The 19,156-nt window shown below is 46.6% G+C and overlaps 1 protein-coding gene across 1 annotated transcript in view; it reads right to left on the bottom strand.

The window, feature by feature from the left end:
* SMOX (spermine oxidase) overlaps nt 1-18,790 on the bottom strand; it is a 51,745-nt gene extending 32,955 nt beyond the window's left edge. Inside the window, exon 1 of the mRNA XM_030948296.1 lies at nt 18,633-18,790. The gene's annotated coding sequence lies outside the window, so the exon portion shown is untranslated. The remainder of the gene's footprint in view (nt 1-18,632) is intronic.
* Between the last annotated feature and the right edge of the window lie 366 nt (nt 18,791-19,156).

Here is a 19,156-nt window from a genome sequence, read left to right as displayed (position 1 = left end):
AAGCAGCTTGTGTCCTGCCTTGTATTTCCACAGGCAGAATCTGAAATGAAGTGGTTTGATTTCCAGAGAGCTGCTAGAATTTATAGGGAGACAAAAACAAGCTGGAACTGAAGATAAATGCTACCATCCACTACAATTTATCCCTGTAAAAGCCCAAGCCATCAAGCATGGCTCAAGGCACTGAAAATGCTGATCTTACATCAGCATCACCAGCTCCATTTACAAATTACTGACCCAGCCCAGTGACTGACACACAGGGAGCTCAGGCTGGATCAGACATCAAGGAAGGAAAGGCATTAATGACACACCACGTGTACTCTTGGACAGCAGCGTGCCAAAATGCTTCCCGTTTTTCCCACACACCAAACCTGCAGCTCGCTCCCAAACCTCCTCAGCATTGGTTTTTTGAAGACAACAGGGATTTTTAGGCTGGCTCTGTGCTCTTCTTCCTCTGGACACATCCCAAAGGAGACAGGGAAATACAGCATTAACCTTTGCCTGTCCAAACTCCTTTACTCTGAGAAGTTGATCTCACCAAGCTTTAACTTCATTTATCCCCTCACTTGCAGGAATTTCCCCTCCCCTCATCTCAGGAGAGACAGGAAAGAGGCAATAATAAATTGTCTCCTCTTTACAAGCTGGGAAGAACCTGTGCTTCTTCAGTGCACACAGAACAAATAACAAACTCTGTAAACTGCTCCAAAAGTTATGAAAAAGAAGCCCAAATCTGGTGGATATTAAAGCTGAGGTCATCACACCTTACGCAGAATGCAGGCTGCCACCACAGCACTACTCTGTGGTCCTGCACTGCTGGCCCAGAAAGTGAAGCAGAAATGTTTGAGTTCTTCAACAACAACAACAAAAACAAATTGTTCTGAGAAATTGTATTTTTTTGCAAGTATGATCCAGGACAGCCATCCCCTTTGTCTCTTTCCACAGCACCATCATCCAGGAAAAACGCAGAAGGGAGGAAGAGAATAAACCACAGTACTCGGAGAACCACTCAGGCTGAAAAAGACCCTTAACCATGACATTTGACATTTTATAATTAACTCTTAATCAACAAAGATAGTGGAACAAGTTCCAGACTACGATTTCCTGCTACTTTGGAGGCACCAGGCACCTCCTTTGCCACTTGATTTTCCAGCAACACAGTGGTCCCCAGAAACACTCACCCCAATAACCTCCAAAATCACCAACTGGGAAAATATCCACTTTTGAAGGCCTGAAAGAGATTAATACAAAACAAAACAAACCCAAAAAAAAGGACACTGGATGGTGCTTTTGATCAGGAAACCACTGCACATTTTTACCACTGTGATCCAACTCGTTTTAATGCCTGCAAATATCCCTTGAGTCAAATGAGCTTGTTCAAAGCTGATTCACACCAAGGCTACTTTTTAAATTGGGTAGTTGTTGACAAGTAGAATATATTTAACAAGCCCCAAGCGTCTTGGCATGCAGTATAAAGACTTCCTATTATGAGCTGGGCTTTTTTTTTTTTAAAGGGAACATATGGGCAGAGCAGGTTGTCTGCCACGGGGCACGTCCTTACAGCGCTTGGCACTGACAGAACTGCACGGATATCCAAAAAAATAAACCAAGGAACGTCACACCAAGAGCACAGGGGATGAATCACACCATTTAAAACTCGCTGATAAAATGCACCATTATGTGTTTTTCAAATCCTCCTCATTGGAGGGAAAAGAAATGAAAATAATTGTGTTCCTCTGGCTGAAGGGTACTGTGAGAACGTGGCAGGCTCTGCCAGCTCCCAGGGGCTGGGATGGGAGCTGCTCCCAGGAACACACCTTGGTGAGTGGGGCAGCATCTTGATTTACAGTGTGGGGATAAAATGAAGGACTAGAGGATTCTCTCCACCATCACAAACTCCCTCTGGAGGCAGCCATCATCCCCAAGTGATTCCCAGAGAAATGGGCTGAGAATGTAGCCTGGTCTACAGAGCTCCTCCTGTCCCTGCATCCAGCAGGATCAGAACTGCAATGCTGCGGTTCATGTGCCTGAGGCTACAGTATTACACAGCTGAAAGGAGTTCCACTGCAGTGACAAAAAGAACAGCTTTGGCTTGCTCCTTGGGCAACACAGGAGCAAATCCAGTACAGCCACACTGCTCTGCAAATCCCCTGCAGACTGAACAAGCACGTGCTGCAGCTGGCACATCAGCATCCCCTTGTTTGGAAGGCTGCTGATAGGTACAAGGTCCCACCTACTCAGAATGCATCCCACAATATCCACCCATCACAGAGACAGCTGTTACTGCCACAACACTCTCCTGCTGTGTCAGGAGAAGCTGAAGAACAGGGGGACACCAGTTGTACTCAACTTGCCACAGTGAACAGGATATTCCCATCTCAACCCTGGTGACAGAAATTGTGATCTAGCCAAGAATTCCGGTGCCTTTGGTCTCCAAACCCTACTGAGCACCAGGGATCTAGCAACAGCTGGCCAGAACCTAGACCAGAGCATCAAGGTGCAGTTTGGCTCTGTCAGCCTGACAGGACCAAGGGTTGACAGCTCAGGAACAACTCGGAGTTGTTGAACTAAACAGGACAAACAGCAACCAGTCCCAAATTGGCCTGCCTTCTCCTGTGTCTTTGCAAGCTTGCCAGGCTCTGCTCGACCCTGAGTGGGAATTGTTCCCTATTTCCAGCTCTGCCAACCCCTATTTCCAGCTCCTCAATCACACTGAGCATTGGGAGGTATTGCCACTCCTACACTCCTGGCAGAAGCCAAGTTTGGTGTTTCAGGACTGTAAAAGGAAGGAAAGACAGACAGTAAACTACAGGGGAAAGAAAGGTTATAAGCTAAAACACTGGCATAATTAATAGAACAATGCTGCAAACAAGTTTCCTGCAAAAATCACATTCCAGCTGCCAAAACAAGCTGTACCCTAACCCGTCTGCACAACCTTGAGATCTTATCTCTTCCACCCTCCTTCTTTCTCCAATTGTTTGGAAATCTTAATTCATAAAACGAGCCTTAATTAAATGGGAAATATGCCTGTGTTTGCACAACTCAGAACACAATCATGTCTCAGTCAAATAAACACTGGTGTCCATATTACACTTGGGAATTTGCTGTGGTTTGGGGTTTTAAATTCGTTGCAGCAAGCTTGGGAGCAAAATTTCAACAGGAATCTTTTCTTCTCCTCCCATCCTCTGTACCAGGAGGGTGAGACAGGGAACAAATCCCCATGCAGAGAGGCTCAGTACGGGTTCCAGCTCTATGTGTACATGAGGATCATTTCAGGACACACCATATGAGACACGATAGCCAAAAGCAATTATTTTTCCTCACCACTTCTCAGAACCCAGACCTACCAAACTGCCCTGAAATAGCAGCACAGCTCTCGAAATAGCATTATTTCTTCTCTTTTTGAAAGCAACACCCACACTGAATCTTTGATTTTAAGCCATCCCCAAGCAGTTACCACATCTTTACCATTCAAGCCACAGGGAAAATCATTAAATCCAACAGCAACACTATGCGAGAATCAAAAATAAAAAAGCCAACCACCACATGGATTTACTCCCACAGTAACTGGATCAACTTCAGCCTGGAACAGACTAGACGTGACTCCCGGAAAAATATGTCTCTCCAGGTGCAGCTGTATCAAAGAGAATTTCCCTGGGCTCCTGCTTTGCTGGAGCATTAAACAAACCACATGTTCCAGCTCTGAGGCAGCAGACACGTACCCAGGGCTGGCCTCAGCACGCTGCGATTCACGCAGCCTTCTCCATCCTGCTGTCTGCACAAACACACCCTGGAGCAGCACAGAGCCCAGGGCAGGGGAATTCAGGTTGGGAAGTGAGTCCTTAGATGCTGAAGGCTGGGTTATGGCTGGCAGAGTGGCTGGGTGGTCCCAAAAAGCTTCCCTTGAAGAAGATGGGAATTCTCCCCATGGGTTTGAGTACGACAATAAGAAAGATTTCAGTACAAAAGCAAAGAGAGTCTCCTCACTACACACTGTCTGCACTCAGGTCATCCAGAGATATCCAAAGGAAATCAGTATTGCCATGGAAAATCTTTTATACAGGACCACATCCCTGCTGTAAAGTGACAGGAACAATTCTCCCCGCTGAGTGATTTTCCTCCTGAGTGCAGAATGGAGCAGAGAGCAGAAACAGCTCATGAATCATGGAATCACAGAATAATTGGGGCTGCAAGGGATCTTTAAAGGTCAAACAACACCAAAGACGAGAAACAGAAGGGTGGGTGAGGAAAGAGATGAAAACACAACAATGACACCTCCACCTTTGTTCCCATCTTGTGGCAAACTTCAAAACAAAGCCCAAGGATGAAATTTTGTCTGGAGATTCCAAGAGAAAACCTCCTCCAGTCGACTTCTTGTGCTTTGAGGTTTTGAGTGCCTTGCAGGTAAAGTGGAGCCTGGAGTGCTGTGGGATGCGCTCCAGTGATGGATTAGCACTGCTGCAAGGTGCCTTTCATTTCTCCCGACACACCTGAACTCAAAATGTTTCTTTTCTGTGATAATCAAGACGTTTTACCAAAACAAAGGGAAGTTTACTTTAGTATTGATCCTCTGCATAAATTGTGCCTCAAACAGCTTCACAGAACTGAGATGAAATGTTGCTCAGAAAGAGAGTAATTAAATACCACTGGCTGAGGAAAGGAAAAAAAAGATGTGTTTTAGATCTAAGACATTTTTCACAGAGCAGGAAGATTTGTCATATGGTAAACAGTAGAAACTGTGAATTGGGACACTTGTGATTTATCTCTGCTTCCACAGCCTTTCCATGTGACTGCAGTAAAAGAGTGACAATCCTTCCCATAACTTGCTCAAAATAAAGCACAATTTCAACGTGTTTAGGTGGGAGCTCATTTTATTCAGCACACCACGCTGGATCCTTTCAGTACCTCAGCTCCACCGAATGTGAAACAGCACAAGCACCTGGCTGTGCCAGAAAAGCATTTCCACTAATGCCCTCTGAATGAAAAGGCATCAGTGTAAGGTATTAAATCCCCCACCAGGACAGAGCTATGTGCAAGTCAGATGAGATAACAAGCCAGTAAATTTCAAATCACCACTTGCATCCATCCCATAACTACACGCTGAAATCCCTCCAGCTAGGCTGGCGTGTTGGCAGGAAAAAAATTGTCATTTCTAAATTTAGCAGACACCTCAATCATTGTGTGATGCTTCAAAAGCAATGGAGATGTAAAGTGGAATTTGTAGGACACCATTTAAACTGAAATGAGAGCTCCACTCACTGAGCAAAGGCTTTTCTTATACCCTTCCTGTTTGGACAATTTGATCCACTCCTTTTTTTTTCCTCTACAACCACAAAGGTCTGTCCTGCAGTGAATGGATAGGCTTTTTTCTGGGATAACTTCCAGGTTAAAGAGAAAGGATTTACACTTGAATGAAACATAGGCACTGTATTTGGAAAATTTGTTTTGAAAACTTGGGAAGGAAGCAAAGCCTCCTTCATTTAAAAAGGGACTCAATTAACATTCTCCAACAAGTCTTCCTATCGAAAGGACAGTATTTGCTGGGGAACATGTGATCTGAAACTTGTTCTCCTCGCTCACAATGTTCCTTTCTGAAACACAGGGCACTGATTTGGAGAGACACAAGGATCTTTGCACAGCTTTCCAAAGGAACTGCCTGTCACAGGCCAGGCCTTGACTCCAGACATCAGATCTTCTGTGACTTAAGCTCAGGAAACTTAAAATAGTGCTTAACAACCCTAATGAAGGCCTAGAGTGACACAATCCTCCTGTGGCTCCCTCTACAAGAACAGCTCATCCATGCTCAGCCACAAGGGTGAGATGAATCCACAGTGTCACAAATATCACCTTCTCATTGTCCTGATAAAACACATTTTTAAAACTTTCTGCAAAGAACACACTAGAGACCAGCCAAGCAGGTGTTCTGCTTTTTGATTCCTGCATGTCTGGATGTGGGTTTGATCTGTAGCAGGCAGGGGCAGACAGGACCACTCTAAGGGTTATCTTGGGTTTGAAAAAAAAATCCTGCAAGTGCTGGGCATGTCTAGAAATTGCCCACGCAGCAGGAGGAAAACAACCCATGCCATTATTTTTTTCCAGATAAAGAGGGGAAAAAATGCTACTGACAGTTTAATATGCACTTTTATTTCTAAATTCCCTTATCAACTGCATATGACAGAGCCTTCTTCACTCTTTAATAAGTACAGGTTGAAGTCAAGCCCAACTCGAAGTTGATGACGGATTGAGTCCACGTCAATACCCAGCAGATTTGGATGGGAGATAAGGGCAATATTGGTGTGTGTAGCTACAGAAAACATGCTATCAACGCATCCAACACTTTGGGGAGACCATCTGTAGCAGCCCACCGTCCTTCATTTCTCCTGGATGCCTCCAATTGCAGCATGACCCAGGCACAAGCAGCAGAAGGGAAGAGTTACCTGCAGCTACCCCCCTATGAGTGCCTCAGAGGGACTATGTAAGCAAAACAAGGACACAGGCTCTCTCCAGAGCCTGTTCCACGAATTTGGCTGCTGAGATGTGAGCTACCCTTTGGAAAAAAATACTAATTTTCCCTGCTGATCACACTTTTAGTGCAGGCACTAGATCAGGTGTGGACAACCATAGAAATTCTTCTGTATTCAATCACTGTTCTTTAGTTCCTTCATCTGGGAGTTTGTCTACATCAACACGGACCAAACACCCCACAGTGTCTTCCCTTCATCCAAAATAAAAGCAATTTAGGGTTCTGTTTTTAAATAACATTTTCCATGGGAAAATCAGCAGGCTTTAAATTCACAGTGCAATGGAACAGTGTCCTCACACTTAACCGTTAGCGACAAGTGCCTTGCTCTTAACCCTTGCTGGTCACAAACACAGATGTCAGGACAAAGCAGCAGAGAATCCTCTGTACCTCCCATACCAACCAACCACGAGGTGCTCTGCACAGCTGGGAATGAGCTGCTCAGTGATAAACACATTTAATGGAGTTTGCATTTGCTTAAGACACTTACAGATTAAGAGGTTGGCTCATGTCTTTCCTGCCTGGCTACAGGCAGATGCTGGACAGCACAAGGTGAGGTTTTCCTATGAGGTTAAGCAAGAAATTAATGAAAAGCTGTAGGCACCTCACACAGGATACAGGGCCAAAATTTGGGGTTTCTGTGACAACACTCCACCAGTCCCAAAGGAATCCAGAAAAAAAATGGAGAGGACATAGTTCACACAGTCAGTCTCCCATTACCTTCAGCTAAAGATCCCCTCGGCAGATGCATCTTCTGCACCCAGAAATTTCCCTTGCAGATCCCTTCTCCTGAGAATAGAACAGGTGGTGACAACTCATCAAATGTGCTCATATCCACATCTACAAAAATATGCCTTAGGTTTCATTGCACCTTTGGAAAGAGGCAACCCACTCCAAGAGTTTAAAACTGGGTAATTGCAGTGACTGCATTTTTTCAGGAAAGGAAGGGAAGAGTATTTAATAATCAAACAGCTTCTCCTCTCCACGTACAGAACTCTGGAAGCTTTCTGATCCTGTGCACTGTGCATCTGCATGTGCTGGGAACAAGCTTTAGGACCAAGAATGTGCTGCAAAGTCCAGTATCACACAAACACACAGGATGCTTCTCTCTGCTCTATCATGTTGGATTTAAAAACAGGTGTTAAGTTATACCACACATTTTATTAAAAAGAAATTAGAAAGTGTTTTAACTGCTAGAAAAACTGTGGTTTTGGAGGTGAAGTTGCCTGTCCAACATGGGTAAAGTCTGAAAGTGCTGTAACACTGCTCTGGGACTCCAGCACTGATGTAAATGCTGCAGACACACAGAGCCTCTGCCTCAGAAACTTACTGGGACTGAAGTGATGGGGACACAGCCCCATATTCACATCCCTGCCCCACTGTGCATCTTCATGCGTCCATTTGTCACCGAGCCCATCTTCCCCTCCCTGCTCCAGAGCAGATTATGCTTAATATACTTATGCAGTTGTGAAGTGTCCTGCCTATTATCCAATTAGGCAGCTAACGAGATCTGAGTAACAGCACGTAGGCACTGATAACTGCTGCCTGATAGCAGTACAGATTAGACACGTTCTTTATGTTCCCAGCCCTTGCAGAAAAAGGCTTGGGATTCGTTCAAAGGCTGCTCCGAAGGCTGGATTCAGGTAATTGTTTAATTTTGTTTGGGATCCATAAATACATCATGTTTGTTTCCTCTTGATCTCCTGGAGCTGTCATGTCACAACTGTCCCGTTACAGAACTCCTGATCAATCTGGTGTGACTTGTTCAGTTGAATTTTCAGCGTGGACAGGGGCAGGTCTCATCACCTCTACGGTTCCTTCTAGCATCAGAAATCTAGGGAGCAATAAAGGATCTGTGCATCACCAGGAAAAAATGTACAGGATTGATAAGGAGATTTAGACATGAAATCTCTATTAGTTCTGATGCTGTTCCACATGACATTCCCATAAGATGCACCTAAGAAAACATTAATTAGATGTAATCAGCATAAAATGGCTGCATGACAACATCTTTCTCAGAGCACAATTTCAAGGGTTTGTTATCTAATTGGGAGGGCACTGGAAAGCAGGTCTAGCCAGGCATAAGAGCTGTGTAATATTTTCATTACCAGTTGGGATGACAGACTGGAATGTATGGCCATAAACCCAACAGATGATTCAGCTGGGAGGATTTGCAAGCACCAAGGTGTACAGATTTCAATTTCTAAATTATCTTCATGCACTGGTCCAATATCGACATCAGGAAATAATTAAGAAAGAGAAGCCCCAAGTACAAATACAAAAACAGGGAGCAACTCTATTCAGAAAGTCTCCAGAAAAGGCTCTTAGAGGGTCAAGGCAAAATGGTGACATTCCACAATGTTCCACAGATGCATGAAGGCAAAGCCCAAGGGATGGACCATGGAAAGCACTCAGCTGTGCCTTGCAAAGTCCTGCCCTGAGCTGCTCTCTGCCATGCTTTTGGGAACAGCAGACCTGAGAAGTACCTTGTGGAGAACAACAAAATTAAAAAACACCAGGTGTGAGATTTAGCTGGATCCATTTAGCCCAGAAATGTCCCTAAGAACAGACTAGCGCAGGCAAGCAAGCAGGACACAGCCTGAGGAGAGACCTCTCCTTCCAAATCCAGCAGGAACATTCAGAGTTTGGCTCCCTTTAATTGAACCCTCTGGCTTTAATCTCTGTATTAAAACAAGATATCAATGTGGGTGAAAAGAATAAGAGTCCAGGGCTTATCAACATAGAATAATGGGGATACTAACACAGCTTTAAAGTGACAGAGGGCAGGGATAGATGGGATATGGGGAAGAAATTCTTCCCTGTGAGGGTGGTGAGCCCTGGCACAGGGTGCCCAGAGAAGCTGTGGCTGCCCCTGGATCCCTGGAAGTGTCCAAGACCAGGATGGATTGGCTTGGAGCAACTTGGAATAGTGGGAGGTGTCCCTGTCCACAGCAAGGGGTGGGACTGGATGATCTTTATGGTCCCTTCCAACCCAAACCTTTCTGTGATTCCATGACTCTGTGGTTCAAATTTTCTTGGATCACTGAGCTGGAAAGGCAGCAGCCAACAGTCTGGAACACCTGATGTGAGAAGGGAATAAGGGAACTGGAGCTGTTGAACTTGGAGAAGTAATGGTGGTTAGTGGGACATCCAGTTACTGTCTTCAACTACTTAACTGAGGTTTACTGAGCAGATGGAGCCAGACTGGATGGCAGAAACAAAAGGACAAGAAACAATGAGAATTACTGACAGCAAGAGAAATAGTGATCAGACAGGAGGAAAAGATTCCTCACCATGAGGGCACAAAGCATGGCATCAACCTGCCACTCTTGACTAAAACAAGTCCAAAAAAGTTCACAAGAAACGTACCTTTGATCTTGGCCCTGTCTGGAGCAGGAGGTCAGATGAGAGAGTTTCAAATCTCCTGTGCCACTTCACTCACTCTTCAGTTCTAAGAAATCTTTATCAAGGAACACTGGAAAAGGCATTTTGCCCAAGAGTCTACATCACTTTACACTTCTTCAGTGCTAGCAAGTACTTCAGACTCTAAAGCTGTCAATAAAATGCCTTCCACATGACTAAAGATCCCAGTGTCTGCAACTGACAGAGGAAAAAAGTAAGGAATGAAACACCAGAGCTTTCACTGCAATTGGAAAGACAACAAGAGAAACTGGGGACTCACATTACACAAGTTATCATACAAAAACTCTGCAAGACCACTGAGGAATTCAAAGACACATACTGATAGCTCAAACAAAAAAAAAGCCAGACGGCTCCTCCCTACCTGCTCTTCCCACATCAATAAACACAAGTCGATGCCAAAAGATGTTTCAGACCTGTCCAGACCAGCCTTCATTTTGGTGAGAGCTTCTTCAGCTGTCTCAGGACAAAGGCCCTCTGTGTTCAGACAAACCTTTCACACACACATCCTACTCTCTCCCACTGAAAGGTATGATAGAGGTGTTAATAGATCCAGAGAAAACGCCTGGAACAATACACACAGGCAGGGTTTGGGTTTTTTTCCCCCCAAAAAATAAAGAGTTTACCTTAGCAAATAATGCTTCTATTGCTGGCTGATCTGTTTTCTGTCATGTTTTACATTTGAGTGCTACCTCTCAGAATAATCTTCCCATCCACTTTTTACCAGCTTTAGGAATGCATGAATAGCTGAGTCCTTCAGGGGAACAAAGGGACAGCAGGTACAAAATCAGATGCACAGAGTGTAACCACAGCAGGGAGGGAAAAGGGAAGGTCACTCCTGAGCTACAGCTGGCAGGTCAGAGCAGCAAAGCACAATGGCTGAGCTGTAATCAAGCTAATCATGGGGAAAGCCTTGGTCAGGGCAGCTGGCAAGGACTTCCTTCACCTTAGAACAGTCAGGAATTATTCTGGAACAGTCAGAGATCCAGAACACATCCCTGTGGAGAAGACAGTGCTTGAGCAAGCAAAGCACGTGCTCTGTTCTTATAGTTTGTAAAGAGACAAAGCCATAAAAAGCTTCCATGACAAAACACTTCACCACTGCTTTGTCCAAAAATAAAATGCATTAATCACACCCCAGAAGTCTACTTGAGAGTGACAAAATGTTGTTTGCTGGTTCAGTGCATGCAGGTATCAGACACAGCTCTCCAGGGAAGCTTTGGACGCTGCAGCTCAAGGAAGACACGGCCCAGAGATTCCCAAAGGCAGCTCCAGGGGACTGAACAGCTCACTCTGTACAGTAACAAAAGGGCAAGAGGGCAGCAATTCTCAACTGCTGCACCGAAATCAAAGTCAGAAACCGGGAAAATCTTGGTAATGGCAAGAACAATGACAGATTTTCTAGGATCGCCCAGGGATGATAAGGAAAATCCATCACTGGAGGCTTTTAACAACTGCTTTGGACAAACATCTGCTGGGAAAGTTTGGATAGATCTGACCCAGCCTTGGGGCAGGAGGTCAGATTAGACAACTTAAGGTCCCTTTCTGCCCTGCAGCTCTTTGCTTGTAACAGAAATGTGACAACAGAACACGTCAGCAGCAGCCCCAAATCACACAACCCCTCCTAATACTTCCATCATACATTGGAGGCACACTGTAAGATCCCACATGCAGCTCCCTGTTCCCACATGGTACCTTCTCCTTCCATTCCTGGAGGAGCAATACAGGGAGAACACAAAGAGCTGGACTCACAGAACAGGGACAGGAAGAGGAGCTCCCCAGCACAACCTTCCCAACAACACAGTCCCTCTCTCATGGGACATCATCCCACAGCATGGGGACAGTTACTAACAGGAGCCCATCCCTACTGTCCCTTCCATTTGTCCCTTCCCATCTCACCCTGCAGTCTGAGCAGTTCTCTCTTTCTTCTCTTTAGGCCTCTCCTCTGTTCCTCCCTGGAATATTTTCATGTGTAAGATCATCAGGACTTGACCCCTGCCCACCACAGCCCTGGATCCCACCCCAAGGGAATCAGGGAACAAAAAGATTAATGACCCAGCGCTTCACTGCAAAGCCCAAGGTCACACTCAGCCCTTTGTCCAGTTCTCTCAAAGGCCAAACAGAGACACCAGATGCCACTGTGACAATGGTGTGAGCTCCCCATGACTAAAAAGGACATTTAATTTAGTCTGCTGGGAGGACTTTATGCTCCTGCAAGCGTTAATGAATGGCACGAAGTGTCCTGTGGAGTCAGAGCATCCAAGCAGCAGAGTAAAAACTCTGAAGTACCAATCTTTGTCTCAGGGTTAAAGCTCGACCTATCAAAGCAGTTTTAAGAATTTTTGCTTCCTTGTGTGCCCCCCCACAATCTGCTTGGCTTATTCTTGAAAATCCAAAGCCAACCTCCAAGCTCTGTCCATGGAACAACAAGGGAGGAAGGTGACAGAAGTGGTCCCAAAGAGAAATACTCACACGTGTGAGCGTTCTAGGAGCACATCCCAGCTATGACCACACATGTGTGTGTTTGTCAGTACGCCCTGGCACATCTGAGGGCACAGTTATGCAATCCCAGAAAACCTAGATCCCAGTTTGTACTGTCCTTAAAGGACAGTCCTGACTGTACGTGTAGCGCTGACAGCATCAGTCACGGGACAGGCCAGGGATTGGATCCAAATAAAAAATAACCCCATAAAAATAACAATCTTCTGCCAGGGCGTGTGGGCTCCTTGACCAAGATCTCACACCCACAGTCAAACAGAACTTGCACAGGCATAGGATGACTCCTTTTCCTAGAAGTAGCATCTTAAATCTGTGTAAGTGACCCGTCAGCCTGTGCTCTGTCGGCTGGAAAAGAGTTATGCAAGAGAGGAAACAAGCAGTAGGAGACAGGACAGCTCAGAGAAAACATCTCAGGGCAGCTCCACTCCTAAAGCCAGGCTCTTGCAAAACAACCCTCGTGCCAGCTTGCCAGGCTTTCCCAAAGGCTCTGTGAGCTTCAGGAGTTCAACCAAACGGTTACCAGGCACATCTTCCTGGCAGAGTCTGCTGGGATCACAACAGGGACTGATTTCAAAAGAGAATCTCCTGTTAGACAGGAGATCAAAGCAGGAGGTTCATCTATATCCTGGAACATGCATCCCATGGGACAGGAGAAATTTTAATTCAGTTTCAGACTAAATACTCATCCAACAGAAACAGGTGAGCACACTTGAACACTGCACCTGTGCAACCTTTTTGGGAGAAAATCCATTCCTCACCTGCCCTGAAAAATTAATTTAACTGAACCAACTCTTATAAAGGAAAAGAAACTCCTCCTTTCCTATGCAATCCCCAGTTTAGGGATAGGCTAGGACTATCTGTTTCACCTAGCACAAGGCATTTTCTGCCTACATCAGCTGCAGGGGACCTTGAGGAAGTACTTCACTACACAAATTATCCAAAACCAACGTGCTTTTTCTTCCCCCTTCTCAAAATGTGCCAACATCACCATATCCTGTCCAATGTTTCAGTCATTCCGAGCATGCCAGCAACCTACACTACTCCGTGCCACTCAGTTCAATCTAGAGGACACACTTGGGAAAATCTGGCATTATCAAGAATAATGAATGGTGAAAAAATGAATAACTAAGTATTCATTCTTCAACAGTTATCTACATCCATTTAGTTTTCTACTTCATCAGCCAGGAAAACAAATATTTTCTTTATTTCTTAAAAGGTAGTTCCTGCCTTTGAACTGAGTAAGTACAGACACACACACTAAAAGTGGAATTAAATGAACTTTTCAAGCCATTATAAAGGCTTTGCAGCCCTTGAAAGACCTACTGGATAAAAGAAATGAAAGTTACCAAACCAAAAATTCTTTACAAGCTGGAATTGCCTGGGTTTACGTCAGTTCAGCTTTTTAGGGCCCTCCACAGGTGAGATCTCCTCACTCACTTTCTGGCACTGATCTCTTCTGTGGCCCCCAGTGCTCCCTCCATCCTTCTACTCCAGGAAGTGAGGGAAACGTGGTCTCACAGCATGATGTGGAAAACTGCCCCAAAGAGGGAATATCCAACACCAACTCTGTGTAAATCACTACTCTGGGGCTGCAAAATCTGCCTCCCTCAGACCCAGCAAGCTGCCAGCCACCATCACTTGGAATCAGAGAGCACCAACAATAAGTGCCTTGTTTAACTGAGACTTTAAAGCAGGGCCTGGTAGCCGAAAACTACCCGAGAACAGCTCAGGGATCAAACTCCAGCAGGAAAAGCTGGGAGGGGCTTTTTCACCCCTCTTGCATTACATTCCTGCTGCTGAGCTGATCACCTTCAGAGCAACCCAGGCCTCTCTCAGAGCCAAATCATTCCTGCTGCATCCTTACAATTTCCCTTCCATCCCAACCTCACAGCCCTGGCCCCAGCATGTCACAAAACAAAAACTTCAAGTCACCATGAAAAATAACACTGAAACTGCATTTAAAACCAAAGGCATGATTAAAAGTCACCAAACACCACCTCACTCACTGCATTTAAAGATTTCTAGAGGGAAAGGTCACTGGAATATAGAGCACATCTCCCAGAGCAAACGTCCTTATCACGCCGCTGCTGGGTTCAGACAGAAATACATTGCTATAAAAACCCTGTGTGCTGTGTTATCCACAGCTCAGGGCTGCTGGCAGAATCACAGAATGGTTTGGGTTGGAAGAGACATTAAAAATCATCTTGTTCCCATCCCCTGCTATGGGCAGGGACACCTTCCACTAGCCCAGGTTGCTCCAAGCCCCATCCAACCTGGCTTTGGACACTTTCAGGGATGGAGCAACCACAGCTTCTGTGCCAGGGCTTCATCACTGTCTGACTAAAGAATTCCTTCCTAATATCTAATCTGAAAGTCCCCTCTGTCAGTGGGAAGCCATTCCCTCTTGTCCTGTCACTCCAGGCTCTTATCCAGAATCTCTCTCCAGCTCTGTTGGAGCCCCTTTAGGCATTGGAAGGTGGTCAAAGGTATCCCCAGAGCTTTCTCTTCTCCATATGGACAGCTCTGCAGCCCTGCACTGTTCCTCCAGCCAGCAGCCCAACCCTATCCCAGGGCCTCTCAAGGGCACTGCTTCTCACGGAAACACAAAAACAGGACCTCAAACTGAGGTTCCTCCAAAGGCACTCTCCACACACCACCTGCACCACACCAATGTGCTCCTCAGGTGCCACTGCACTCACGGTGGTAACTGGAGTCGCCACGAAGATTTGTTTTCCAAGTGGTTCATATTCCCACCCATGGTATTTCCGGAATCTTTTGTTAAAACAAAAAACCACTGAAATTTTAGATTATAAAAAGGAAAAAAAAAATAGGAAAGCTTTTCAACCAATTTCCAAAGTGACTTCTATAAACTCCAGATTTATTACAGTGCACACACCCACGTGCCCTCAACACAGAGCAAGGAATGCCCAGACACAGCAAAGGCAACTCCGCAACAGAGCCAATGAAAATGGGACACAAAAATCAAGGTACCTGAAAATGTTCATGTTCCCTCAACAGGAAGAGAACAAAGAGGATAACACAGGCTGGAAACATCATAAAGGTGGCTTTGAAGTGTCACTTGTAAAACTATTTGTGTCTTAGGATTCCGTAATTTGATGAATTGGTTGCTTTTGGGGGTTTTTATGGTTATGCTTTTATTCCCTATTCTCATGGCTGCTGTCCTTAGATCAGTTTTTGCTTGCAAGCAGAGCAGGACAGATCCCTCAGCCACATCTTAAAGCCAGAGGTTTAGACTCTCCAGAGAAAGAAGAGTTCAAATCCATTCTTCACCCACATCAATTCCAAGAGGAGATCTTTACAGCCGTTTTATTTATTATTTACCACTCTAACACAATGTTTTAGCTCACCAACAGAACTAAAAAAAAAATCAGTTATTTAATTTCCATAGACTTGACTTCATTAACTTCTGAAGAGGACTAATGTTTGTGGCCAGTGGGAAAGGGTATTTCTACATTTTTCCATTTTCTGGTCTGTTAATTGCAATTACAGAGAGAAGGAGACAGCGGTGAGATTTGTGAAACACAGCAGGCTGCATTTTTAATACTTTTGGAAAAAAAAACCAAGAGAAAATAATATCTCTCTTTTTTGTATAACCCAATCATACAAAGTAATTCCACATACTTCAGAAGTCAGCATCACAATTTTCCTTAGACACTCACTTGGGCCAGCAGGAATTTAGTTGGAGAACCTCAGATTTGATTAGAAGGGATTATTTTTCAGTGAGATGAGAGGAACAGAAAACATGAAATGATGGAAGTGGGCAGGCAGATAGACTCCTGAGGCTGGTAATGAGATGCAGGAATACTCCTCCAAGCTTCTGAGGCAGAGATGGGCAGGGGTCAGATAGCTTTTGAGGATGGATGAGTGAGAAAAACCCAAATGACACTACTTGGCTAAGGTGGAGGTCAGTAAAAGCACCATCACACCTCTTGGATGCTGTAGGGAGCCCAGAAACCATGTCTGCTGTTTGCAATGAATGTCAACAATTTGACAGAGTTCTCCAAACTCTACCTCAACCCCTCCAGGGCCACCAAGTCAACTGAGATTCCTCCATCCCAGAAAAACACGGAGTTTGAGAGACACCACAGCTGACCCATGACACTTTGGTGGAAGAGGCACAACGGGGAAAAAGCACTTCCAGCTCAAAGCAGAGAGGGACAACCATGAGTGCCAGCAGCAGGGCTGAGGACACGGGACCCCAGGACACGTGCAGAGTGTTTGTGGTGCTCCAGCCACACACTCCAGCGTTTCAGGGCAGCCTGGCACAAAGAGGAACAGCTCCAGAGCTGCTGTTCCACAGAGCCAAAGGATGGAGAGGGATAAATGACCACAGCACTTAGCATTTTTAGCGTTTCAAGACCTGTACACCCCCTTCCACATACAGCTTAGCCAAAATACCAGCTGGATGCTGCTCCAAACCCAAAGAAGTCCAGGTAAATGTTTGATCAGCCACACAATGATTTGGATCCAGGCACTGATCCAAAAAACCCAAGCCTGTCGGGGTTTTTGCCAGCTCCAAACAGGCTTCCTAGTCTGGCTACCCACTCCACAACAGTGGCATGAGGGAAAGGCAGTGCTGGTTTTTTAGAGGCAAAGCAGCTGAAACCACAGAACTTTCTACTCCCTAAAAAACACGGTACATCTGTTCCACAGCAGTGCCACAAAAGATTAGTAAGTGCTGGCCTAACAATCTGGAAAGGGAAAAGGACCTAGGAGAGCAAAACGTTATCACTAAGCCAATAAAACAACATCTGTAAAGGACTGAGAACATAACAGCATTCTTGCACAACACACAGAAATGCTCCTGGGCTGATTTCTTGGTCTCCACTAAACCTGTCTGGTAACTCTGGGAACAGAACTGCCTCATACAGGCTACGGGAAAAGTGGATCAACAGGGTGAGCTAAGGACAGGGCTCTGGGCTCAACTTTGTTTGTGCAGGATCACAGAGTGGACATATGTTAGGCAATATATATGGTTTCACTTTTACGTAAAGCTCGTGTTTACATCTAATATATCAGGCAATTACAGCTGGTCCCAGAACTATGTTTGAGACAGTGTGTCTATAATTCATGGAAAGCATTTTGTGGGATGAGCAGAGCAAGGATGCAGCAGAGCAGCTCTGTGTACGGGGTTGAGAATGTAAATAAAAGATTTGTTTTGAGTTTCTGTAACTGATAACTGGCTTTGTGCATTTCACTACTCAGCATTCGGAACTAATCCCTCATCTACCACACCGATCTCAAAGACGCATAAGTCGATGGATTCGACTGAAAACGGCGGTGTGAGCCGCCAAGCCCCCGGTATCGTAACAGCTTTGTATAAACATGAAAACAGCAGAAACACAAACAAGCCGGGAGCGAGCCTTGGGCGCTCGTCATTCGCATCCCCAGCACGGTGACTTCCCCACCGAACCTCTCCTCTCGGTGTCATCGCCGGGAACGCCGAGGCGGGGAATGCGGAGGCACGCGCGGGCTCGTGTCACATGCGGGAGATTCACCGACATCAACACACGGCAGGAGGAGAAAATAAACACCCAAACCACGCCAAAATCCCAACACAACCGTGCGTTTTCTGCTCTTAGCGAGAGACAGATCCCTTCTCCCGCGGTCCCCACAAAAAGCGGCAGGGATGACACCTGCTCTGCACCTGGGCTGGGATGTCGAGAGGCGGAGAAGTGAGGGTCAGCAAATTCCTGGGGTGGTTTGGGGCGTGTAGGATGGGGCACAGCGAAGGTCCCCTGGAGTAGTTTGGGGAGATGAAATTGTGGGATGGGGCACGGGGAACGGCCCCTCAGGGCGGTGTGTGGCACTGGGGCACAGGCTGGTTCCTCCGGGGTCATGTGTGGGACAGGGCACCGGGCTGAACCCTCAGGGTGCTGTTTGGGACGGGGCACCGGGCTGAACCCTCAGGGTGCTGTTTGGGACGGGGCACCGGGAACGGCCCCTCGGGCGGGTGTGTGGGACGAGGCACCGGGAACGGCCCAAGAGCGGCTCTGCGCCCCCAGACAAAGCCCCCCGCCCTCTCCCCGCCGCTGCCCGGGCGCTCTGTGCGGGGACGGAGCCGGGCAGCCCCGCCGAGGCGGCACCGGCCCTCCCGCCGCAGGTGCGGGCTGAGGGGGCCGAGGGGACCCTGCCAGGGGACGCTCCGAGGGGACCGGGGCCGCTGCCCGCCGCGTACCTCTCTGTGCGGTGCCGGAGGGGACTGTCGGGGTCGGGGCGCCCGCCCGGCTCTCGCCTCGCTGCCTCCCGCGGCTGAGCGGCTCCCGGCGCGGCTGAGCGGCGGCTGCGGGCACTGCGGGCCGAGAACCAGCGCCGGCCTGTTTTCCAGCCGCCTCCCCTGCGGCCCGCCCCGGCTCCGCCTCGAGCATCCCCCGCCTCCTCCTCCTCCTCTTTCCCCTTCTCCGCCTCCGCCTCCTGCACCGCCTCCTCCGCCCCGCTCCTGATCTTGAGCGACTTGAAAGTGAGACTAAAGATATCAGCGGCTGTGTGGTGAAGCAAGCGTGTTAAAGCTCATTTTCTTCCTAAGCGAGACGGGTCTTTTTCACCTTTTGCGGTTGCTGATGCACTTCAAAACTGCTTTAATACCCCCGCTCCGGGGCGTTCACCAAACTACAAAGCGGACCCAGTGTGGAAAATAACTTCATTCCTGCACGAGTTTTTTCCTATTCCTGTCCAGACAATGAAATTAATCTCATCGGAGTC

Source organism: Camarhynchus parvulus, chromosome 4 (assembly GCF_901933205.1).
Source record: "Camarhynchus parvulus chromosome 4, STF_HiC, whole genome shotgun sequence".
Taxonomy (NCBI): domain Eukaryota; kingdom Metazoa; phylum Chordata; class Aves; order Passeriformes; family Thraupidae; genus Camarhynchus; species Camarhynchus parvulus.
Note: the sequence above shows the minus strand (reverse complement) of the source record. Positions and strands in the feature narration are given on the sequence as shown.